This window comes from Psammomys obesus, unplaced genomic scaffold, assembly GCF_907164565.1.
Source record: "Psammomys obesus unplaced genomic scaffold, mPsaObe1.curated_primary_1811, whole genome shotgun sequence".
Classification (NCBI taxonomy): domain Eukaryota; kingdom Metazoa; phylum Chordata; class Mammalia; order Rodentia; family Muridae; genus Psammomys; species Psammomys obesus.
The window spans coordinates 110-9,172 of NW_026589732.1; the positions used below are offsets into that span (position 1 = coordinate 110).

At 38.6% G+C, this 9,063-nt stretch overlaps 1 pseudogene; it reads right to left on the reverse strand.

Moving 5' to 3' along the window:
• Positions 1-262: 262 nt before the first annotated feature.
• The window catches only part of LOC129675235 (RNA-binding protein EWS-like), a 69,525-nt pseudogene continuing 60,724 nt past the window's right edge, over positions 263-9,063 (reverse strand).

Below are 9,063 nucleotides of genomic sequence, written 5' to 3' on the forward strand. Positions count from 1 at the left end.
CACAGAGAATGACACAGTGCCCAGAAGTCCAACTGCTCCTATTGTCAATGAGGGGATTATAGGTAAGTGTAGAAGTTCTATTATTTTTTAGTTTTTTTCACCACTTAACTTGTTTTAATTCTTCTTCACAAATGGTCACAATACTGAAGTACAGACAATGATAATCATAATGCTGCTGCCAATATTATAAATAGGGAAGTATAAATTAAAACATTTTCTGGTTTAAAAATAAATATGGTCGTCAATGCAGCTCTGCAGGTCTCTAGTAGCGTGGGTCTCTGCATTCCTGACGGTGCTCCCCTTTATCCACTATCCCAGGTCCTCCATGTCTGCCTGTTCTTCCTCCCATGGAAGTTACAGGAGGTCCCCCAGGACCAAATCGTCTTCCTCCATAAATGTCACCTCTGTCCAAGCAAAGGCCCCAACAGAAGTCACCACTTTCTCCACCTCTGCCACATCTGAACAGTCCTCCAGGTCCACCAGGGTCCATAAGTCCACTTCTTCTTCCTCTCATGCCATCAGGCCCACAGTCACCATCCAGATGTGGGAAGGGTGACAGAGGAAGGCCTTTGTCTTTGGAGCCTTAAACTGATTGCATTTTGTTCTCCAAACAAAGTTCTGGTTTCCAGAGCCCAGACTGGGACACCACCAGTCTCCAGCTAGGAGCTGGACAATTCCTTTTCCAGAGGGGGTTCCCTCTTGAGCTCAGGGGCCCTTTCAGGGTGAAGCCTCCTCTGTCTCCTCCACAGCCTTCCATGTGGCCCATGGGGCCTCCATAATGTCCTTGGCCACCAGGATCTCCACAATATCGCTGCTTGATTCTAATACCTTTATGCGTTGCTTTCAAAGCAGAAAGTGGAATTTACTGATTAGACCTAAAATTATGAGCCATATGAAACTATCAATCAAGTGCCTCATCATGCAATCTCATTATTAAAAATGTTAAATTTTTATTTTCTGTGTAATTTTGGTGATACAGAAGGAATGCATGCTATAAATTGAAAAGAGCCTTCAACGCTTAATTGAGTTCAATTATGATATACAATGATAGCCCTTTTTTTTTCTTAGATTCTGAGAAACCTGACAAAATATTGTTCATAAATCTGATGGCTACAACTGGATCTGATATGAGCAATGAAAATGTGCACATAACTCCACCAGCACCCAGTGAATAAGATATCACTGAGTTTTCTCCCTCTCCACCAAGACCATGTGTGTGACACCTACTCGGCAGGTCTCACAAGTATTTGTATGGATGGCAACCTGCCTTCCTTTATACTGGTAAGTTAATTTTGGGTCTCTATAGCTATCCTGTTCCACATAATTTCTGGAGAATCTGTGTTCTCAATTATTTTATCAAACATATGAATGTTTAGGTAGCCTATCCATGAGGGTGAGATCCTTTTAAAATAGTACCTCCCAGAAATGAATCCCAGTGAAGTTTGAGACATGTAATTAAACACAATTGTAAAACACATGTACAGTATTCCCAAGTTTCCTACTGATTTCAGCAGAAATCCAAACTCACCATCTAGTTGGAGGAAATGGGTCTATGCATGTGAGTCCCCCCTGAGTCCCCTACTGCCAACTCTTCCAGCTTCCTTTAACCTGCATATTATTCTGGAGTCTCCTGTAATAGCGTTGCCTCTGAGATCATTCAGTCTTACAATTCAATGTCTCTAGAGAGCTTTTTTTTTCTTTATCAGGGAATTAGGTCTAAGCATTTTTCTTTGCTAAATTTTAATCCTTTCATCCTAGAAAAAATATATTTCAAAGCCTCCTAATATAGCTATTTTATTTTAAATACTTTATTAAATTGCCATTGAGAATGTATATATTTACTGTCCAGCAAGCATTTTAAAACTACATGGCAGCATGTCAACAAGATTATCATGTCAGACACATGATAATTACTGCACATACTTTGAGTATTTTACAGCAAACTCTTCTGTTAACCATGACTATAATCATTCCAAACTCGAAAATAACGAGAATATTGAGTAAAGCTGTGGTAGTCATTTTTACATAGTGAAACCATGGAAGAGGAACGAAAATCTCCCTGGGTTTTTACTGGGACAACATCTTTTTACATTGAGAGCTGAAACGAAAAAGTCTCAGGAGAAGGAAATGAAAATCTCTATCAAAGGAACTTTGCTGAAAGGCAAAATCCTTCTGAAAAGACAGATTTTAAGATTTACAACAGAACTCGGGACTGACAGGACGTGTTTGTGTCACTGAAAAAGAAATATCCCAATAGTAACTGAGAATGGCATGCTTGGGAAAGATATTCCTAGAGGAGAAGGAAAAAGTAGGGCAGATCCATCACCAAAATTATTTAGGGAAACTAAATGTGATTAAATGCCAAGGAGAATCTGATTACAACAAAACCCCAATGTTTAAATTGGGAAAAATGATTAGGGGAGAAAATATATTCAGAAGTTTAAAAAAAGAAAATATAAAAATCTTCTTCGTTTCTCCAAGTTGTAGTTATTGACCTATAATTGCCATTGCTCTGGTTGACAGTAAGAGACAGATTCATTCTTCAAACTTTTGGATGTGTAATAATAGAAGCATGTGTTTATGTCATACAGGAGATGATATCAATAATTGGTGAAAAAGGACTAGATGAAGTCTGTTTACTCAGAAAATTAGTGACCAAACCATACTGGGACTATGGAAAAGATCGACTCTCAACAGAGAGTAAATTTGAAAGAGGAATCTGTAGTTCTCATAGGAGTGGTCTTAAAGGTAATGTTTTTAGCATTCTCTGTACTTAGCATCCCTCTAGACATGCATTAGTTCTTTCCTTCCTTGAGATAAACTGCTGATGACAGATTTCTTCAACGATGGAAACTGATGACCTGAGGACAAGAGGATGATAGATAAAGGCCTGACAAGCTAAGGGCTTCATCACAAACACACCATTAAAAATCTTCTGTAGGGAGTTAACTTCCTCCTGTGTCAGATGTGCTTTGGTTTGGCATTGCAAATCACCCTGCTCATTTCACCTCTGACCACACCATTTGAGGTCATAACAAAACAAGTAATAATAGTGGTAAAAGTGTGATTTACAAAATCCAAGTCTTGAATCATGCTTACCAAAAATATATCTTTCATAAATAAAAACAGTTCGAAATGGCTAGTCCGTCACTGACCTGTAACAGGTTCACAGAGCTGGATGTTGCCCTCTGCCTAGTACATACGTGAAATTGTTTTCCTTCTTTACCAAAAAAGTAATCAAGTACTTTCATATTCACTAGGTCTTATACCTTGTCATATAATCAACAATTTTCTTTTTTTTGTGTTATTATTTTATTTTATTTTTTAAAAAATTTTTAACTTTTATTAATTACACTTTATTCACTTTGTATCCCCCCATAAACCCCTCCGTCCTCCCCTCCTAATCTCACCTTCCCTCCCACTTCTTCACACATGCCCCTCCCCAAGTCCACTGATAATGCTCAGTAGCCATCCCAAAAGGCAAAGAGAATGGACATCAGAAGAAGAAAACAGGAAACAAGTTAGGAACCTGCCACAGAGGGCCTCTGAAAGGCTCTGCCCTGCAGACTATCAAAGCAGATGCTGAGACTTATGGCCAGCTGTTGGGCAGAGTTCAGGGAATCTTATGAAAGAAGTGGGAAATAGTAAGATCTGGAGAGGACAGGAGCTCCACAAGGAGAACAACAAAACCAAAAAATGTGAACACAGGGGTCTTTTCAGAGACTCATACTCCAACCAAGCACTATGCATGGAGATAACAGTTTTCTTAACCTACCCAAAATACTTATCACACACTGAACTTACACTAGAGCAACCAGTGGTTCTAGAGAAATAACATTGCTTGGTTTTAATTGGACCATGTTCTGAGTTCACCACTCAGTAGACTCTGGAACTGTAGCCTCAGACATAAAGAGAGAAGGTACTGCTCTGAGAGCAGGCAGGATTAGTAACATCAGAAAAAGGTACCACTTGATCCCTCCTTGACCTGGAACTTGCCAAATATGGCTTGTTCTCATTGCCAGAAACCTGGGACCACATCGTGGGTAGAAAATGAAGATCAGTGACCAGCAAGGCAGGGCTGTACACTCAGGGTACTTTAAAGGTACGGGAACACCTGGAGTTTTCCCATTGTTCTTATTTCTCTACCCTTGAACCTCAAAACATGGCTGATCCTTCACAGCTCAGAAATCATTGAAATGAATCAACCTTTACTGAATTATGAACAGGAAAGTTGGTTGTGGTTTTTACTGAACTAGTTAGTCCTGAACAGTTTTGGGCTATTTAGTAAGAACAGAAGGTATGTTCATTTTAAGCTGTGCAAGGTAATTTTACATCTTTTTTTCTTACCCCAGTAATTAGGGATTTCAACAATTTTAATTGGCTTGTCTGTCTTTCATTGTTTGTTTGTTTACTTATTTATTCTGAGACTTGTCTGTGTCTGACACCCACTCTAGGTGTAACCTTAGGCCCCACTGCATCTTTCTGAGTTCTGAGATTCTTTTTTTATTACTAATTTATTTCCTACTGCTACCTAAAAGTAGCTTTCATTTTTTTAATTTTAATTTTTATATTAATAACAGCTTATTCACTTTGTATCCCAGCTGTAGCCTCCTCCCTTTTTCCCCTCCCAAACCCATCCTTCCTCTCTCATCCCTTCCTATGCCCCTCTCCAAGTCCCCTGATAGGAGAGGTCCTCCTTCCCTTTCTTCTGATCCTAGCTTATCTGATCTCATCCGAACTGGCTGCATTGTCCTCTGTGGCCTGGCAAGGCTGTTCCCCCATCCAGGTGAGGTGGTCACATAGCCAGCCACTGAGTTGATGTCAGAGACAGTCCCTGTACCCATTACTAGGGTACCCACTTGGATACTGACCTGCCATGGGCTACCTCTGAGCAGGGGTTCTAGGTTATATCCATAAATGGTCCTTGGTTGGAGTATCAGTCTCACAAAAGACCCCTAGGCCCAGCTATTTTGGTTCTGCTTCTATCCTTGTGGAGCTCCTGTCCACTCCAGATCTTGCTATCTCCCCCTTTGTTCCTAAGATTCCCTGCACTCTGCCCAAAGTCTGGTTATGAGTCTCATTATCTGCTCATATACAATGCTGGTTATAGTCTTTCAAAGGCCCATCATAGAAGGCTCCTGTCCTATTTCCTGTTTTCTCCTTCTTCCAAAATCCATCCCGTTTGCCTTTCTGAGTGAGGATTGATCGTCTTACCCAGGGTCCTCCTCCTAGCTTGCCTACTTTAGGTGTTCAGATTTTTGTAGGTTTATCCTATATTATATGTCTACTATCCACTTATAAGTGAGTATATACCATGTGTATCTTTATGTTTCTGGGATACCTGACTCAGGATGATCTTTTATAGATCCCACCATTTTGCCTGCAAAAAAATTACTTGTTTTTAATTGCTGAGTAGTATTCCATTGTGTAAATGCACAATTTCTGCATTAGTTTTTCAGTTGAGGGACATCTGAGTTGTTTCCAGGTTCTGGCGATTACGAATAAAGCTGCTACAAACATAGTTGAACAAATGTCCTTGTTGTGTACTAAAGCATATTTTGGATATATGCCTAGGAGTAGTATAGCTGGGTCTTGAGGAAGCGCTATTCCTAATTGTCTGAGAAAGCGCCAAGTTGATTTCCAAAGTAGTTGTACAAGTTTACATTCCCACCAGCAAAGGAGGAGGGTTCCCCTTTCTCCACATCCTCTCCAGCATGTTTTTATCTTAGCCTTTCTGATGGTTGTAAGGTGAAATCTCAGGGTCATTTTGATTTGCATCTCTCTGATGACTAAGGATGTTGAGCATTTCTTTAAGTCTTTCTCTGCCATTCGATATTCCTCTACAAAGAATTCACTGTCTAGCTCTGTACCCCATTTTTAATTAGATTACTCGATTTGTTGATGTTTCACTTCTTTAGTTCTTTATATATTCTGCATATAGGGTCTGTCAGATATAGGGTTGGTGAAGATTCTTTCCCAGTCTGTAGGCTGTCGTTTTGTTCTAACAACAGTGTCCTTTCCTTTACAGAACCTTTTCAGTTTCATGAGGTCCCATTTATTGATTATTGATCTTAGGGCCTGTGCTGTTGATGTTCTGTTCAGGAAGTTGTCTCCTGACCAATGAGTTCTAGGCTCTTCCCTACTTTCTCTTCTATCCAGTTTAGTCTTATGTTGAGGTCTTTGATTCACTTGGACTTCAATTTTGTTCAGGGTGATAAATATGGATCTATTTGCATTTTTCTACATGTAAACATCGAGTTAGACCAGCACCATTTGTTGAAGATGCTGTCTTTATTCCATTGAATGGTTTTGGCTTCTTTTTCAAAAATCAAGTATCCGTAGGTGTGTGGGTTTATTTCTCGATCTTCTATTTGAAATCCATTGATCTATCATTCTGTTCTATGCTAGTACCATGTGGTTTTTATTACTATTGCTCTGTGGTACAGCTTGAGATCAAGGATGGAGATACCTCTAGATGATCTGTTGTTATACAGGATCATTTTGGAAATTCTGGGTTTGTTTTTCTTTTTGTTTTTCCATATGAAGCTGAGGATGTTGCTCTCAAGTTCTGTAAAGAATTGTGTTGGTATTTTGATGGGAATTTCACTGAATCTGTAGATTGCTTTTGGCAGAATGGCCATTTTTCACTATGTTAATCCTACCCATTCATGAGCACGGGACATCTTTCCATCTTCTGATATGTTCTTCAATTTCTTTCTTCAGAGACTTGAAGTTTTTTTCAAACAGGACTTTAACTTGCTTGGTTAGAGTCACACCAAGGTATTTTATGTTATTAGTGCCTATTGTGAAGGGTGTTGTTTCCCTAATTTCTTTCTCAGCCCTTTTGTCTTTGGTATACAGGAGGGCTTCTGATTTTTTTTGAGTTAATTTTGTATCCAGCCACTTTGCTGAAGGTGTTTATCAGCTGAAGGAGTTCTCTGGATGAATTTTTGGGGTTGCTCATATATACTATCATATCATCTGCAAATAGTGATACTTTGACTTCTTCCTTTCTGATTTGTATCCCCTTGATCTCCTTTAGTTGGCTTATTGCTCTAGCTAGGACTTCAAGTACTATGTTGAAGAGATATGGAGAGAGCTGGCAGCCTTGCCTTGTCCCTGATTTCAGTGGGATTGATTTAAGTTTCCTTCCCTTTAGTTTGATGTTGGCTGTAGGCTTGCTGTATGTTGCCTTTACTATGTTTAGGTATGTGCCTTGTATCCCTGATCTCTCCAAGACTTTAAACATGAATGGATGTTGGATTTTGTCAAATCCTTTTTTGGCATCTAAGGAGATGATCATGTGGTTTTTCTCCTTCAGTTTATTTATATGATTGATTACATTAATGGATTTCTATATATTGAACCATCCTGGCATGCCTAGAATGAAGCGTACTTGGTCATGGTGGATGATATCTTTTATATGTTCTTATGTTTGGTTTGCCAGTATTTTATTGAGTATTTTTGTATCAATGTTCATAAGAGAGATAGGTCTAAAGTTCTCTTTTTTGGTTGGGTCTTTGGTTTAGGTATCCAGGTGACTATGGTTTCAGAATGAGTTTGGTAATGTTCCTTCTGTTTCTATTTTGTGGAATAATTTGAGGAGAATTGGAGTTGGCACTTCTTTGAAATTCTGGTAGAATTCTACACTGAAACCATCTGGCCCTGGCCTTTTTTTGTTAGTTTTGTTTTTGGAAGGAAGACTTTTGATGACTGCTTCTATTTCCTTGGGGGATGTAGGACTATTCAACCTTTCTACCTAATCTTGACTTAATTTTGGTAAATGGAATCTTTCAAGAAAATTGTCCATTTCATTTAGATTTTCAAATTTTGTGGCATATAGGCTTTTGTAGTAAGACCTAATAATTGTTTGGATTTCCTCAGTGTCTGTTGTTATTTTCCCCTTTTCATTTCTGATTTTGCTGATTTGGACAGTTTCTCTCTGCCTTTTAGTTAGTTTGGCTAAGGGTTTGTCTATCTTGTTGATTTTTTCAAAGCTCTTGGTTTCATTGATTCTCTGAATATTTTTATTTGCTTCTAATTTATTGATTTCAGCCCTGAGCTTGCTTATTTCTAGCTGTCTACTCCTCTTGGATGTGTATGCTTCTTTTTTTTTCCTATGACTTTCAGGGGGGCCATTAAGTTGCTTGTATGAGATGTTTCAAATTTCTTCTTGAAGACAGTGCTATGAATTTTCCTCTTTGCATTGCTTTTATTGTGTACCGTAAGTTTGGGTATGTTGTACCTTAATTTTCATTGAATTCTAGGAAGTCTTTAACTTCTTTCTTTCTTTCTTCCCTAAACCAGCTGTCAGTGAGTAGGGAGTTGTTCAGTTTCCATGTGTATGTAGGCTTTTTGAGATTTCTTTTCTTATTGAGATCCAGCTTTAGTCCATGGTGGTCAAATATAGTACAAGGGATTATTTCAGTCTTCTTGTATCTGCACAGGCTTGCTTTGTGACCAACTATATGGTCTGCTTTGGAGAAGGATCCATGAGGTGCTGAAAAGAAGGTGTACTGTTTTGAATGTGGGTGAAAAATTCTGTAGACATCTATTAGGTCCATTTGATTTAGGACCTCTGTAAGTGCCTTTATTTTCCTGTTTAGCTTCTGTCTAGATGATCTGTCCCTTGGTGAGAGTGGGGTGTTGAAGTCTCCCACTATTAAGGTGTTGGGATCAATGTGCGATTTAAGCTTTAATAATATTTCATTTACAAATGTAGGTGCTCTTATATTTGGGGCATAGATGTTCAAAATTGTGATGTTCTCCTGGTGGATTTTTCCTTTGATGAGAATGAAGTGCCCGTCCTCATCTTTTCAATTAATTTTGGTTGAAAGTCTATTTTATTAGATATTAGGATAGCTACTCCAGCTTGTTTTCTGGGTCCATTTGCTTGAAAAGCTTTTTTTCTAGCCTTTTACTCTGAGGTAGTGTTTACGTTTGTTGCTGAGGTGTGTTTCTTGGATGCCCCAGAATGTTGGATCCTGTTTCCGCAATCATTCTGTTAGTCTGTGTCTTTTTTTTTTTTTTTTTTTTTTTTTTTTTTTTTTTTTTTTTTTTTTT